Raw genomic sequence first — 12,371 nt, 5'->3', positions numbered from 1 at the left:
CATGTATTAGTGAATCTGTTTACCGTCTGTGTCTGTGTGTCTCCCGGTTGCATCAGCCCTGTCTGTCTCTCATCTCTCCTGTTTGAGAGCTCCAGATAGCTACTGAAATAAAGCCTGACACAACCCCCATCCCAACCCTCTCCCCATCAAAAACACACCCACAGCATGAGCACGCACACACATAGTATGACTATGCTGCCTATGCTAATGGAAAATGAGTCAAGAATGAAAAGTTTACAAAATAATTAGAGAAAAAGAAAAACCGGGGAAAGAGATAAGAAAACTGGAGAGAGAGAGAGAAAGAAGAACAGGCAGAGAGAAGGGGAAGCAGACCTACTAAGAATAAGCAAGCAGCTTTATCCCATCATGTGACAGAGCTTTGAAAGTAGATCTAAAGAGTCGGCAGATGAGTAAAAGACAGATAAAAATGGAGCAAATGAACACTGAAGTCATGTGATCACTCTAGAGACTGCACACCTCTCTCTCACCCTCTTTTCCACTATTCCTCCTCCTCTTCCTCGTCTCTTAAGATGTGTGAAGTGATGCAATGTGGCAACAACAGGTTGTAACACGGGGGGCTTGGTAAAGCTGTTACTAGTCCGGCAAAGCCCAGCGTTTGGACAGTTAGCTGTGTGTATGTAATGGTGTGTGTATGCCAGTGTGTGCTAGTGTTTTGTGTGTGTGTGTGTGTGTGTGTGTGTGTGTGTGTGTGTGTGTGTGTGTGTGTGTGCGCATGTGTGTGGTTGCTGTGGATCCATGAATGGTATTGTGCTGAGAGAGAGAGCTGATTAGGCAAATGGCTTAGACAGATTAAACGCTTCGTGTGTGTGAATTCTTTACCACATGTGCCCTACTACACACCACTGAATGACACTATACTTATAGATAGGTGCGCATTAGTGTGTACGTTCAGATACCACATGCTTTGCGTGCATGCACTGATATCTGAGTAAATGAGACAGTGTGTGTGTGGGTTACTGTGGGGGTGCGTAATGGGGCTACTAAGATCTGCTATGTACAATAAATTACATATCATAAAACCAAATTATATGTACAAGAGATTACATGGTTCATGCTAATCTAGCCTGGACTACACACAGACACACAAACACACACAGCTGAAAACACGGTGGAATCCAATGTTTTTTGACGTACAATAAAAATGATTTTACACTGAAAGTCCTGATAACTAATATCTAAAAGAAATTTCAAAACACAACATGAATTTATTTTTTTCCACGTTATATGCTATGCTGGCAGCAATGGAAAAAAAAAATCAGAAACAAAAAACATCCAGAGTGACTCAACAGTGACTGGCTGACACCCAATATTTCACACAGCCCATTACAATCAATTTTCAAGTCAGTAAGCACAATCTAATAACACACGATCTAAAGAACTTGTTCTGGGACTTCCCCAGTGGTTGTACCTGTACATGAGAACACATACTAGAATTGTTAACAGCAGGCCAAAGTTTGACATACAATACACAAGAAACACACCAGCAGGAACACACAAACACATACACCCTCCCACCCCCAGGCCCCCTGCTGGTGTTGCTATGACTAATTGATGTATCAACATGTTGTTGTAGGACTAAGTCCATCAGGCTGGTGGACATGGCTCAACTGTATACCATGTGCTGCAACAGTCGTATTTAAATGGGACACCACACTGTCTGCTCTTTGCCAATCGTATGCAAGAATAAGATTTAGATTCCATTAACAAGAAGAATGATCCACAAATCCAAGGTAGATCCACAGTTATGATTTAATGTGACACATTTTTGACTGAATTTAAAAAGAGAGAAAAAGATCCAGACAGACAGTGGCACAGTCTAAAGGTGGACTGGGGAAAACACGGTCAAATGTGGAACATTTCACAACATATTGAATTAGAACCAGGCCCACTTTGCCTGACAAGTTGTGCAAAAATGTTGACGTGAAAGATGAAAGAAAATTCTTCTTTCAAATAACCCAAGGATGGTTGGATTTGCAAAAAAAAAAAGAAAAAAACATATACGTATATGCCTTTGTAGACAATTGGACGCATGTGACACATGAACACACACAGATGTGATAAAGTGTGATGGAAAACAACTTGACAGAAACACCAAGTTTCTTCTGCGCTGACACTTGCAAAGTGACTTTATCATGTTCTTACTCCATCTTTTCAAACATTCAGTCCTTCGATGTTTTCTCTCACATCCTCCAACTCTTTAACGCTGTCTTCAATTCTCTTTGTAACTGCCCTCTCTTTTATCAATTTCCTTAGCAACAAAAGCTTTGACAAGGAAGAAAATGTGAATTTCTCATTATTCATTCTGCATTTTGTCTCCTGGGTTTGTCACTATTCAAAAATAAATTCTTGTATGGGTGCAAGTAAAGTGCATGCTTAGAGGCTGTGTGTATCTATGCATATGTATTATATGAACATTTATGTATCCTTGGGAAAGTACAGTATGTGCTAGCGTACATGTGTTTGTATTTGTACATACACATGTACACAGGGTGTGTGAAAATACATTTGCAGTGTAACGCCATTGGGAGCACATGAGTGTCCATATGTGTGTGTCAGTTTATGTGTGTGTATGTGCGTGTATAGCCTACGGGATTAGCGGCTTACTGGCCCCCCTTCTGGCTTTAGGCAGGAACAGGAATTAAGCAGACTGTGGGAATTCTTACTGGGATTCAAATCACCAGCTCTAATCAGAAACGGAAAAAAGAACTGGTAAATCTGCCAAATTGTGTATTGAGACATTATGTGAGGAAGTGTTTGTGTGTGCGTAAGACAGAAGGAATAAGAATTACGTAATGATCTCATTCCCCGAAACTTCTATCGTAATAATACAGAGAGCAAGATTGGAGCCTTTAGAGGAGCTGAGTATGTGTGTGAAGGTGCACATGTATGTATGAGGGAGTGAGGAAGCCTGGATCATACACTCACTCGTAGAAAAAAATAAGAAAATCGCTGCACTGAAGTAATTGTGTCTAATAAAAACTTAAAGAGCGTCTCAACAGAGTGCCAGCTCCCTTGGGAGTCCTGTATGCGTGTGTGTGACGTGTACATGTATTCGTGTGCATGCATCCTGCATGACATTAAATGGGTCAGCCTCGTTATGAATAATATAGAAGCCTATTTAAATGCACAGTGCAGGGTTGTATGGTGAGGACTAGCCAATTTAAGGGGCCAACTGTGATATGGTTGTTCCTTATCTGTGGAAAATCTGAGACTGGTTTCTCCTCCTGCCCAGAGTCAACAACAACAACAACAACAACAGTCAGACAGGGCTTCCCTGCAACTGCAGAGAGAGGAAAATGACAACCAAGCATATTTTGTGTACATCTCTAGTGCCCTCAACAGAGGCACTATCAGGCAAATAAGTGAAAACACCTGTATGGGTGGATCGTGGTTGTGCATGGTCTTTAGACCACCACAAGCCTTAAAGCTGACTTTATTGTGAAACTGAACAGCGTGAACCAGTCTAAACTACGCAGGTACTCTGCCTTCAAGTCACGAATCTAGAAGTGAGGGGAAGTTCAGACAGGCATCAGCCCTCATCCTGCCTCCAGTACCGTTCTGTAACCAAAAATGTTCCCCTCTACCACACCCAATCCCCTCAAGCTCTTTTCCTACTCAGGGTGTGACTCAGCATCAAGATTTGCCCATGGCACAGAATGCACACTTAGGCGCACACATCTGACTTTCCACAGAATCCAGTGATTGGTGTTGGCTCTCTGTGGGAAGAAGACAAGTTGACAGAGGGATTTACATTGATGCCTCATTCACAATAGACTCCAAAACCAGAGACAAACCTCAGGCCTCCTTCCGTCACTACAGCTTTAAGATGCCTGAGAAAGACAGGTTTCTAAAGAAAATATTTCAAAATAAAATAAAGAACAGTCACGCAGTCACGCTTAAGAAACAGTGGTTTTAAATGACAAATCAAACAACAATCTGCACTACCATCATCCACCATATTCAACTGCCACTTTTTAAATTTTAGCCATTTAAAAAACACAAACACAATGACTACACTCTTTACTCGGCTACAAGAAAATAAGAACAATGTACAGCTGCAAAATACAAAAGTTTGAAACTGTCACAGCCATTATACCTGTCTGAGCTACCAGGCTTCCGGTTTAAAGTACCTAACGTATTCTTGTACCCTGCCAACAAGCAACCTCAAACAGCTACGCTGCTGCAATACCCACACACAGGAATTCACATGTGTATGCACACACAGACAACTTGAGAAAATTATGGTATAGGCTAGAGAAACTTTGCCTCCTTCACAGATTCAGCTTTAATTCAGTGTGACAGAGGGTCGGTTAGCTGTTGTGTACATTAGTGAGCTGTCAGGGCAGCAAGCTTTCATTACAAGGCAAACAAGACCCGGTTTACACTCGGCTGATGTCTGTGCAGGCAGTCTAACTGCAACACGAAGGGGATTTTCACTCACTCACACACATAAACTCAAATGCCTACTGTACAAAAAGTGAAACAGAATAACCTCAATGAGACAAGTCAATAAATCACCTGTATAACTTGTCAGACGTTTTGCTCAGTAAACTTATTTGAATCCTGGAAGTCAGAAAGAAGAAATACACAACTTGATGATTCAAAATAAATCAATAAATAAAAAAAATGATGTCTCAACACTTAATGGGTGCAGTGATATAGAAAACTAATTGACCAAAAAGTCCCACCTACCTGTAGGAAATGTGTAAAGGGGGTGTCAGACGAACCTCTTTCTCCCTCTCTTTCTCCCTGTCTCTCCTCAGTTTAAGTCCAGAGTTGACTTCTTACCAACTTTCCTCATGACTGGAACAATACTGTCCCTGAGATAAGAGACAGGAAGAAACAAAAGAAAGGTTAGATTGTTGGATTAAGATTAATTGAGTACATTTTAAGTTAAATATGTTAGAAAGTTGTGCCAGTGATAATGAGACTAGAGCTGAAATGATTAGTGGATTAATAGATTAGTTGATAAACAGAACATTAATAGGTAGGAATTTTGATAATGGATTAATCATTTAAGCCTTATTTTATTTTATTTTTTTAGGCGAAATGACTAAAAATTCACTGGTTCCAACACATACAGGGTTGTTGGTTTGCTTAATCTTCTCTGATAATACATAAACTGGACAAAACAGCCAGTCTGAACACTGGGAAAAATATGATCAGCATAATTGACTATGTTCTGACATTTTATTTAGCAAACATTTATTATATTGACAATCGGCGGTTTGATCTATGATGAAAATGATAATTAGTCGCAGCCATAAATGGGACTATTTCATGGCAATGTAAAATTAGCGGGTCTATTTTTAAGTATGGCCTTTTCACTTGTGTCTTTATGACACTGATGATGATCTGATGCACTCTGTAGCTAAGTGCAACTTCTGCAAATACCTCAATGCTAAAATAGACTTTGTCTTCGCTTCGGTCTTTACTGAGCTATTACCAACACAAGACCACTGCTGACAAGACTAGCAGCCTCTACCAGCATTTGCACTACAATTTGTACATTTCATATAATATGCCACGAGCCAGATTTTAAAAAACAAATCTGAAATATTACTTTACTGCACAAAAGGTTGCAGCTTTACAGTTCATGAAACACGAAAGGAGCAAGGGGAGGTTGACGTCCAGCACAAACAGATGTAAAGCTTTCAAATTTCCTCAGCAGCAGATGGTGAAACGACTTAACAGCCAATGAAAATCTCTTTCATTGTCAGTTGTCATTATCCTCTCAACAACTCCAGGATCCACAGCGATGCTTCTTTCTTTTCTCAGCTTCAAGAAAGATGACAATATAAACTTCAATCTTAGAGGTACTGTCACTAACTGTATCACTAGTGTAGAGGCTGTTAGGTATCTCAGTCACGTGGTCATTACACACTGTACATAGTGCCGATGTCTTTAATGATGAAAGTATCACTATATTTAGTATACGGTAGCAAGATAGGAACCATCTTCATGTTAACTGAATTTCTACATTTGCTTGTCCATATTCGGGGTCACAGGGAGTCCAATGTCTATCCCAGAATGCACTGGGTAGACTCACACTAGATCAAACTAAATGTCTTGGCATTTTTAACAAGGGTAGTGCCTCCTGTTTCAGGCTGAACACATCCTTTTTTCCCCTCTTTCAAATACACGAGTTCAAGGACGCTACACACAGAGCTGTGGACAAACACAAGCTTTCACACACCCACAAGCAAGCACAAATACAATATTTTGCTCTCTCCTACACACACACACACACACAGTCACACACACAGTATAGCCACACATACACATCAAATCTGAGCGATATGTTCTGACAGCAGAGCGCTGCCAGCTCCTGGACTGTGGGTACTGCAGGTGGTGCAGCATCCACAGCATTAGGACTGAGCACAACCTGACCCTCTACCATACACATCGTGATTTCCAGTACACAGTGAGACCAACTGTTGTCTACAAGCAAACTGACAGTCAGGAAGTACAGTAGATCCATAATACAGTGCAAACACTAAATGACTCCGTGACCTTTGCTTTGAACTAATCATTTCCAGTGTGGAATAAAATTGGAACAACTCCTTTCTTCTGCTTCCTCTTCTTCTCTACGTCTACTTTTTTTTTTTTGCTCGTCTTGGTTTCAACCCCCAGCCGACTCTTCTCTCTTTTTGATCGTGCCGAGCGGCAGATTGGGTGCTTAGAGGAACCGCATTCAATAATAAAAGAAGAAGAGAGGATGGAGGGATGAGAGAAGAGGGATAAAAATGTATTGTGCCCCTTCTGAGTGTCCCTGAATGATTTATAACACAAACTGACGCTTGCATGAGCCTGTGGGAAAGTTGTGGCTGCACTTCTCCTCCTCCTCCTCACTCACTCCACTCTTCTTGGCATTTGTGACCATCCGACAACAGAAAGACATAAATAGAGAGAAAGAATGAGAAAAGAGTGCAACGGTGAAGAGTGTGTTTGTGTGTATTTTACTTAAGTTCATCCTCACGAGACCTTTAAATTGATTTTATTTTAAAGATATGATCTGAGCATACAGTGTATCCTCCTCCAGGGCTGCAACTAACAAGTCTTTTCATTCCCAGTTAATCTACCAATTATTTTCTTAATTAGCAGATTAATTGCTTAATTTATAAAATGTTGGGAAATTATGAAAAAGCTATACTTGAGAGAAGTGTGGACACCCTTATGAAACTTGATCATGGTAGCAAACTCTTACTCCTTCCAAGGACTGTAGGGTTAAGGTCAGGCGGTCTAGGCTCTAACAAATGCAATAAGAAAAACATCACACCATCCCTGACGTACTGTACCACAGGCATTCTGACAAACTTTGTTGATGCATTGGCCACTAATCAAAATCCTGATATCTAACTCCTACTTTCCGTTCCTCCTGTTGCATGACACACGCTGTGAAATGATTCACAAATCCTGAGTCACGAGCCGTCAATTTCCGAGGCACGATCTGGCCTAGAACACTGTTTCGACAGCCCTGTATTGCGTTTTTGTTCTCGGGCAAAGCAATCGAATAGAACAGCTTTCAGAGGGGTTGGCCAGACAATTCATCAAGCTGAATGCGATACCAGGTATCAAACAAGGACTTTAGCCAAGTTCAGGCCTTTTGCTGTTACAGTTTTTCACATACAAACTTCCAAGACGTCATGTTAAACCAACAAACTGGCTGCTGCAGGTATCTATGATGACCTGACTTCCTGGAGGGTGAGAATTCCCCTTCGTCAGCAGCCTTTACAGTGCCCTTGAGCGAGTCACTAAACAACTAATTGTGCATCAGTAGATTAAACCTGTTAATCTGACCAGCTCTTAGATGTGAACATATTTTGTGAATCCTGAGTTGAGGAGCACATTTAAAACACTACAAACACACAACTATTACAATACATTATCTGTCTATGAGTCCTGACTTGCCTGAATTTAATCAATGGTAATGAGACTCAAGTGTGCACAAATTCAACACTTGATGATTCTCAGAGCGACCGATGATGACTGAGGTGGGCTTTTGATGAGTCATGCTGGTGGTAGGTGTGCTTTGAATCACATGTTCCATAGTGAAATACTGCTTTAAATAAAGCTGAGACAACCAAATATGAGGCCATTTCCACAGTGTACAAAATTCTCCCCGGATGAAAATAAACTAATCCAGTGAGATAGAAAGAAACTAAACATTATGTCCTGATTAACGTGCCAGGGCGGCATGGTGTGGATTTTTATAGCAGTGACTCATTTTCACAGAGTGAAGAATATACACATACACACACACACACACACGCACACACTCTAAAGCAGGATTTGGAGACTTCGGGGCAGCTCTCATCTCAGGAGCTTAGTGACACTATTGAGACATGCATGCATACAAACACACACATACACACACCCACACCAAAGACTGTTACCTTCTCAGATTAGCTTTAAGGCTAATGCCAACTTAAATGTGGCTGTTGGTGGATTGAGGGACAAATACGAGACAAATAAGTGGCCTATCCACCAACTTAAAACCCTGGGCCAGCTCTAAATCTGCAGTTTATTTGAAGCGATTTCCTCTTTCTGCCTTAAAGCGACACCAGCCCAAAACCTCACAGTGGCTGCACTACTTGTGTAGCGGATGTTTAAAAGCTGAACTTGGCACCAACGACCTTTTACAAACCTCGACATTTCCATCTTGCTAGAGAAGTCTGGGGACGAAGAGCTGATCAGAGACGAGCCAGTGGGCCTCTCAGAAGTAACTTTAACTACGGCAGAGACGACGAACGTGATAAGTATCTTCAACAGCAACAGGTTTAAATGTTTAAATGTTCATTAATTCCTCGGACACTACTGTCATCAAAACTAATTTTACACAGTTAAAAGCTTTCAACCTTTAAGCCATGATTCAATCAATGTCAAAAGTGAATAGCACAACAACCCTCTCCTCTACAGACATGTCCATTAAAGCAGATTAGCTCTCAATACTGCCAAGCTAAATCATTCACACTTCTGGCTGAGCAGAAGACAGCAGCTCCACTTTTCTCCCCAACGCTTTAGGTCAATATCAATCTTAATCTCCATATCGATGTAGAAAAGCCACTTGCGATGATGCAGACTTACAGGGTATTATATAATGGGAATAGCACACGCACAACCACAACACATGAAAGCCTTCACACGTGAGAAACATTTTCACACAAATTTTTTTCCCCCTTTGCACAAGTCCATATATAGTATCTGTGCGAAAAGTGGCAGCAATGCAATATTAAGCTAGCCTAGGGCATTTGTGAGGTGTTTGGGAGTAGCCAAGGGCTGTGGGAAAGATAATCTCTCTCCATTAGGAAGGATTGGAACGTGGTATGTTACGGCGCTGTGATGGTCATTTTGCATCAATTTATAGGCCAAACATTTAATTCATAATGAAAATAATAATACGTTGCGGCCCTTATTTATCTAATGCCACGCAAGTGGAAATTTTATGTTTTTGGAACTAAGGAGTGGATTGCTTGGAACTTCCAGGTTTGGTGTGGCTTTCACACAGGGCATGACAATGTCGACCAACTCAAAATAAAGTCATGCCTTCAGATACGCTGCAATGGGAGCGCTTCATTTATCTCAGTGCCCTGAGGATCACCAACAGTGAGAAAACAGACAAAGATAATTCCAGCAAAATCAAAATCTGTCAAAGTGTGTTTGAACCTATGAACGACTTCTTTCAAGGACCCAAAGGTTCAGAGGAAACAGACAACCTATGACCTCTGGAGCTTGTAATTATTTTCAGTTGCCTTGGAATACTTTCTCTCCAAAAAGCTACAAAAGTCTTTTCTCCCAATCTCCAATCTGGAGGCTTGTAAAAAAAAGATTTCACAGCAACAAAACCTCCCCAAATATAGACAGAGAGATCATCTGTATTGAGAGCAAGTATTGGGCAAACGTGCTATGGGAAAGGGCGATCAGTCAAAGATTACCTGTTTGTCTTCTGCACTGGATACATCTGTACATACGTACGCTGCCACACAAAAACCATCCTTCAGTCAGTGAGAAAGCTTTTATAGAGCAATCCCATGAATCCAGAGGGGTTGGTGTGTGTGTCCGTCCCTCCGGAGTGAAGCCTGGAGTATTCTCTATTAAAGCCATTCATCCTCTCTGGCAACTATCAGTGTTAGCGCCTTTCCAGCTAAGCTTGTTTTTTTTTTCCCCAACCTGGTCAATAGTGTGTGTGGTCTATTTTGCTTTTTTCGAACCCACAGTCTTTCACACAAACACATAAAATCAATCTCTGCACTGTCTTTTCCCAAACCCCCTCCCCCTTAAATGAATACAAAAACACACATACACATACTGAATGAAACAAGCAAACACAGTAAGTGCAGTGTCACAGAGCTCCGTCACTGGGCTGTTAAATTATGCAACAGCCCCTCACAGACAATTTTGCACATCAGAGAAAGTGAGGGAGGAGGAGCAGGGGCTTGTTCGTGGGTACCACTAGCGAGGATTGAGTGTTATAAAGATCAACAGGTCACACACACACACAAACAACACACAGACAACAGAACAGAGACCTGAAGAGCTGGAGAGCAGCACCTTGAAGTGAGAATATTACGCATTCTTTTACTTGGAATAACCTGTAATCCACTATTACCACAGACTTGACAGTGATTGTTTTAGCCCTTCTACTGTTGTGTTTTTTGTTTTTTTTTTTATTTGAAGGGCACTGCAGTGCTCCATGGACCTGCCAAGCATAGCCACAGAAATACACACACCATGACATGTCTCACATAATTGTAGCTTGCTTTTTAAGAACTTTTTGTCCTTTTTTTTTTCCAACCACACAGTATTTCCGGATTCTTGACGAGTAGCTTTTTTTGTTTTTTGTTTTTTTTTTAACCTGGATGGCTTTACAGACACGTGCAAACAGAACAAGTGGCTTTGATAAATGTTGAACTTTTAATGATTATATGGATTTCTTGTTGAAAACTGAGTATAAAGAGTTGGGAATTGGGAAAATGGAAAAGAGGCAAAAAACATAACCTTGCAGTTGTGTTTTTTTTTATGGCCCAGTGTTCTCAGATAAAGACAGTGACAGAGAATGAAGACAGTGTGTATGTGTTGTGAATTCATGTAGATTATTAAAGATTGTTTTGGGGAAAAAAAAGAGAACTAACTTTTGAGTATTGACATATGGAAAGTGCATCATTTAGTAACTGGTATTGAAAGACCATGTACTGATACTAGTACCATTATTGTGAATCACAGCCAAACCTACAAAAAATTACTTTACGAGCACTTTTTGCTTCTCCTCCGTGACACGTCTACAGTACAACACGTCTAAACGTGGGAGTTTTCATGTTAATTTCATGTTTCATGTTAATGTTGGTTTCGTGTGATTTCTTTTCTCTAAGGCAGTCATTTCGGTCAAACTCTATTTTTCGAAAACCATTGTAGGCCCAGCACAGTAGAAGTTCATTATTTTAAAAGCACGCCTCCACCAGCGCCACCTCCTCTAAGCTGACTCACTGAACAAACACCAACGTGCACGTGTTGGGTTTTATGCAAATTATGTCTGAAAATTGTTCGAATAATCTAAAGCAATTCGCAGAGACTGTGCATGTGCACCTTATCCACAATGGCCTAGTCACTGTCTCCAGGAGAATTTGAGAAAAATAAATTAAAAATAAAAAAAAATAACACTCAAATTACCCCAGGGCTCACAGTAACCTAGATCTTCTATTTCCAACAAAAACCATCCTACATTAGCTTGGGTTCTGGCCCTGTGTCAGTAAGAGTATGTACAGTTTGACAATGTGGGAGGATACTTCCCTATGTAATTGTATGAGTGCATGTGTGCTATGTGCTTATAGTGCATATTTGGACTGAAATGAGAGCAAGAGACAGCGAGGTCACAGAGGACGAAAAACGAAGAAAAAGACAGACAAAGAGAAAAAGAGAGAGCAAGGCAGGCAGGGAGTAAATGACCTAACAAAGGGGAGAAAAGGGTGAGACAGATGAATCTCCATCTCTGCCCCTCGAGTCCATCATGATCACAGATGCAAACATGCAAAAACGTACAGGAAAGAATACTGGTGAAGAAGCAAACAGCAAAGGGAAGGTTTTTCCCACTGGTTCCTCGACATTTTGGCCTGTGACATTTAAAACAAAGCAATGTCCACTTGGGAACCTGCATGTTTTTTAATGTCGTAAAGCACAGATGTAATTAACAAGATTAATAATGGCTGTGCTGCATTTAGGAGTGCTGCCTTCATGTGCCTGGTATTGTGCTTGCTGGCTCAATGACACATATTACTGGAATACTAAAAGAAATTCAGCCATCAACAATGTGATTAGTTACGCCTGTGCTTTTCCTGCAATGAGAAGTCAGGATA

The 12,371-nt window shown here is 40.9% G+C and overlaps 1 protein-coding gene across 5 annotated transcripts in view; it reads right to left on the bottom strand.

The window, feature by feature from the left end:
* taok3a (TAO kinase 3a) overlaps positions 1 to 12,371 on the bottom strand; it is a 59,312-nt gene that overhangs the window by 32,757 nt on the left and 14,184 nt on the right. For 2 of the 5 annotated variants that reach the window (XM_041041492.1, XM_041041493.1), the window contains exon 2: positions 4,714 to 4,841. The exons of 1 other annotated variant lie outside the window; for it this stretch is intronic. The gene's annotated coding sequence lies outside the window, so the exon portion shown is untranslated. Of the gene's footprint in view, positions 1 to 4,539; positions 4,572 to 4,713; positions 4,842 to 12,371 lie in introns of those variants that run through there. 2 more of the 5 variants (XM_041041494.1, XM_041041496.1) reach the window with 2 other exon arrangements.

This window comes from Toxotes jaculatrix, chromosome 7 (genome assembly GCF_017976425.1).
Source record: "Toxotes jaculatrix isolate fToxJac2 chromosome 7, fToxJac2.pri, whole genome shotgun sequence".
NCBI classification, from domain to species: Eukaryota; Metazoa; Chordata; class Actinopteri; family Toxotidae; genus Toxotes; species Toxotes jaculatrix.
The sequence above is the reverse complement of the archived record's forward strand: the minus strand, read 5'-3'. Positions and strand labels throughout refer to the sequence as shown.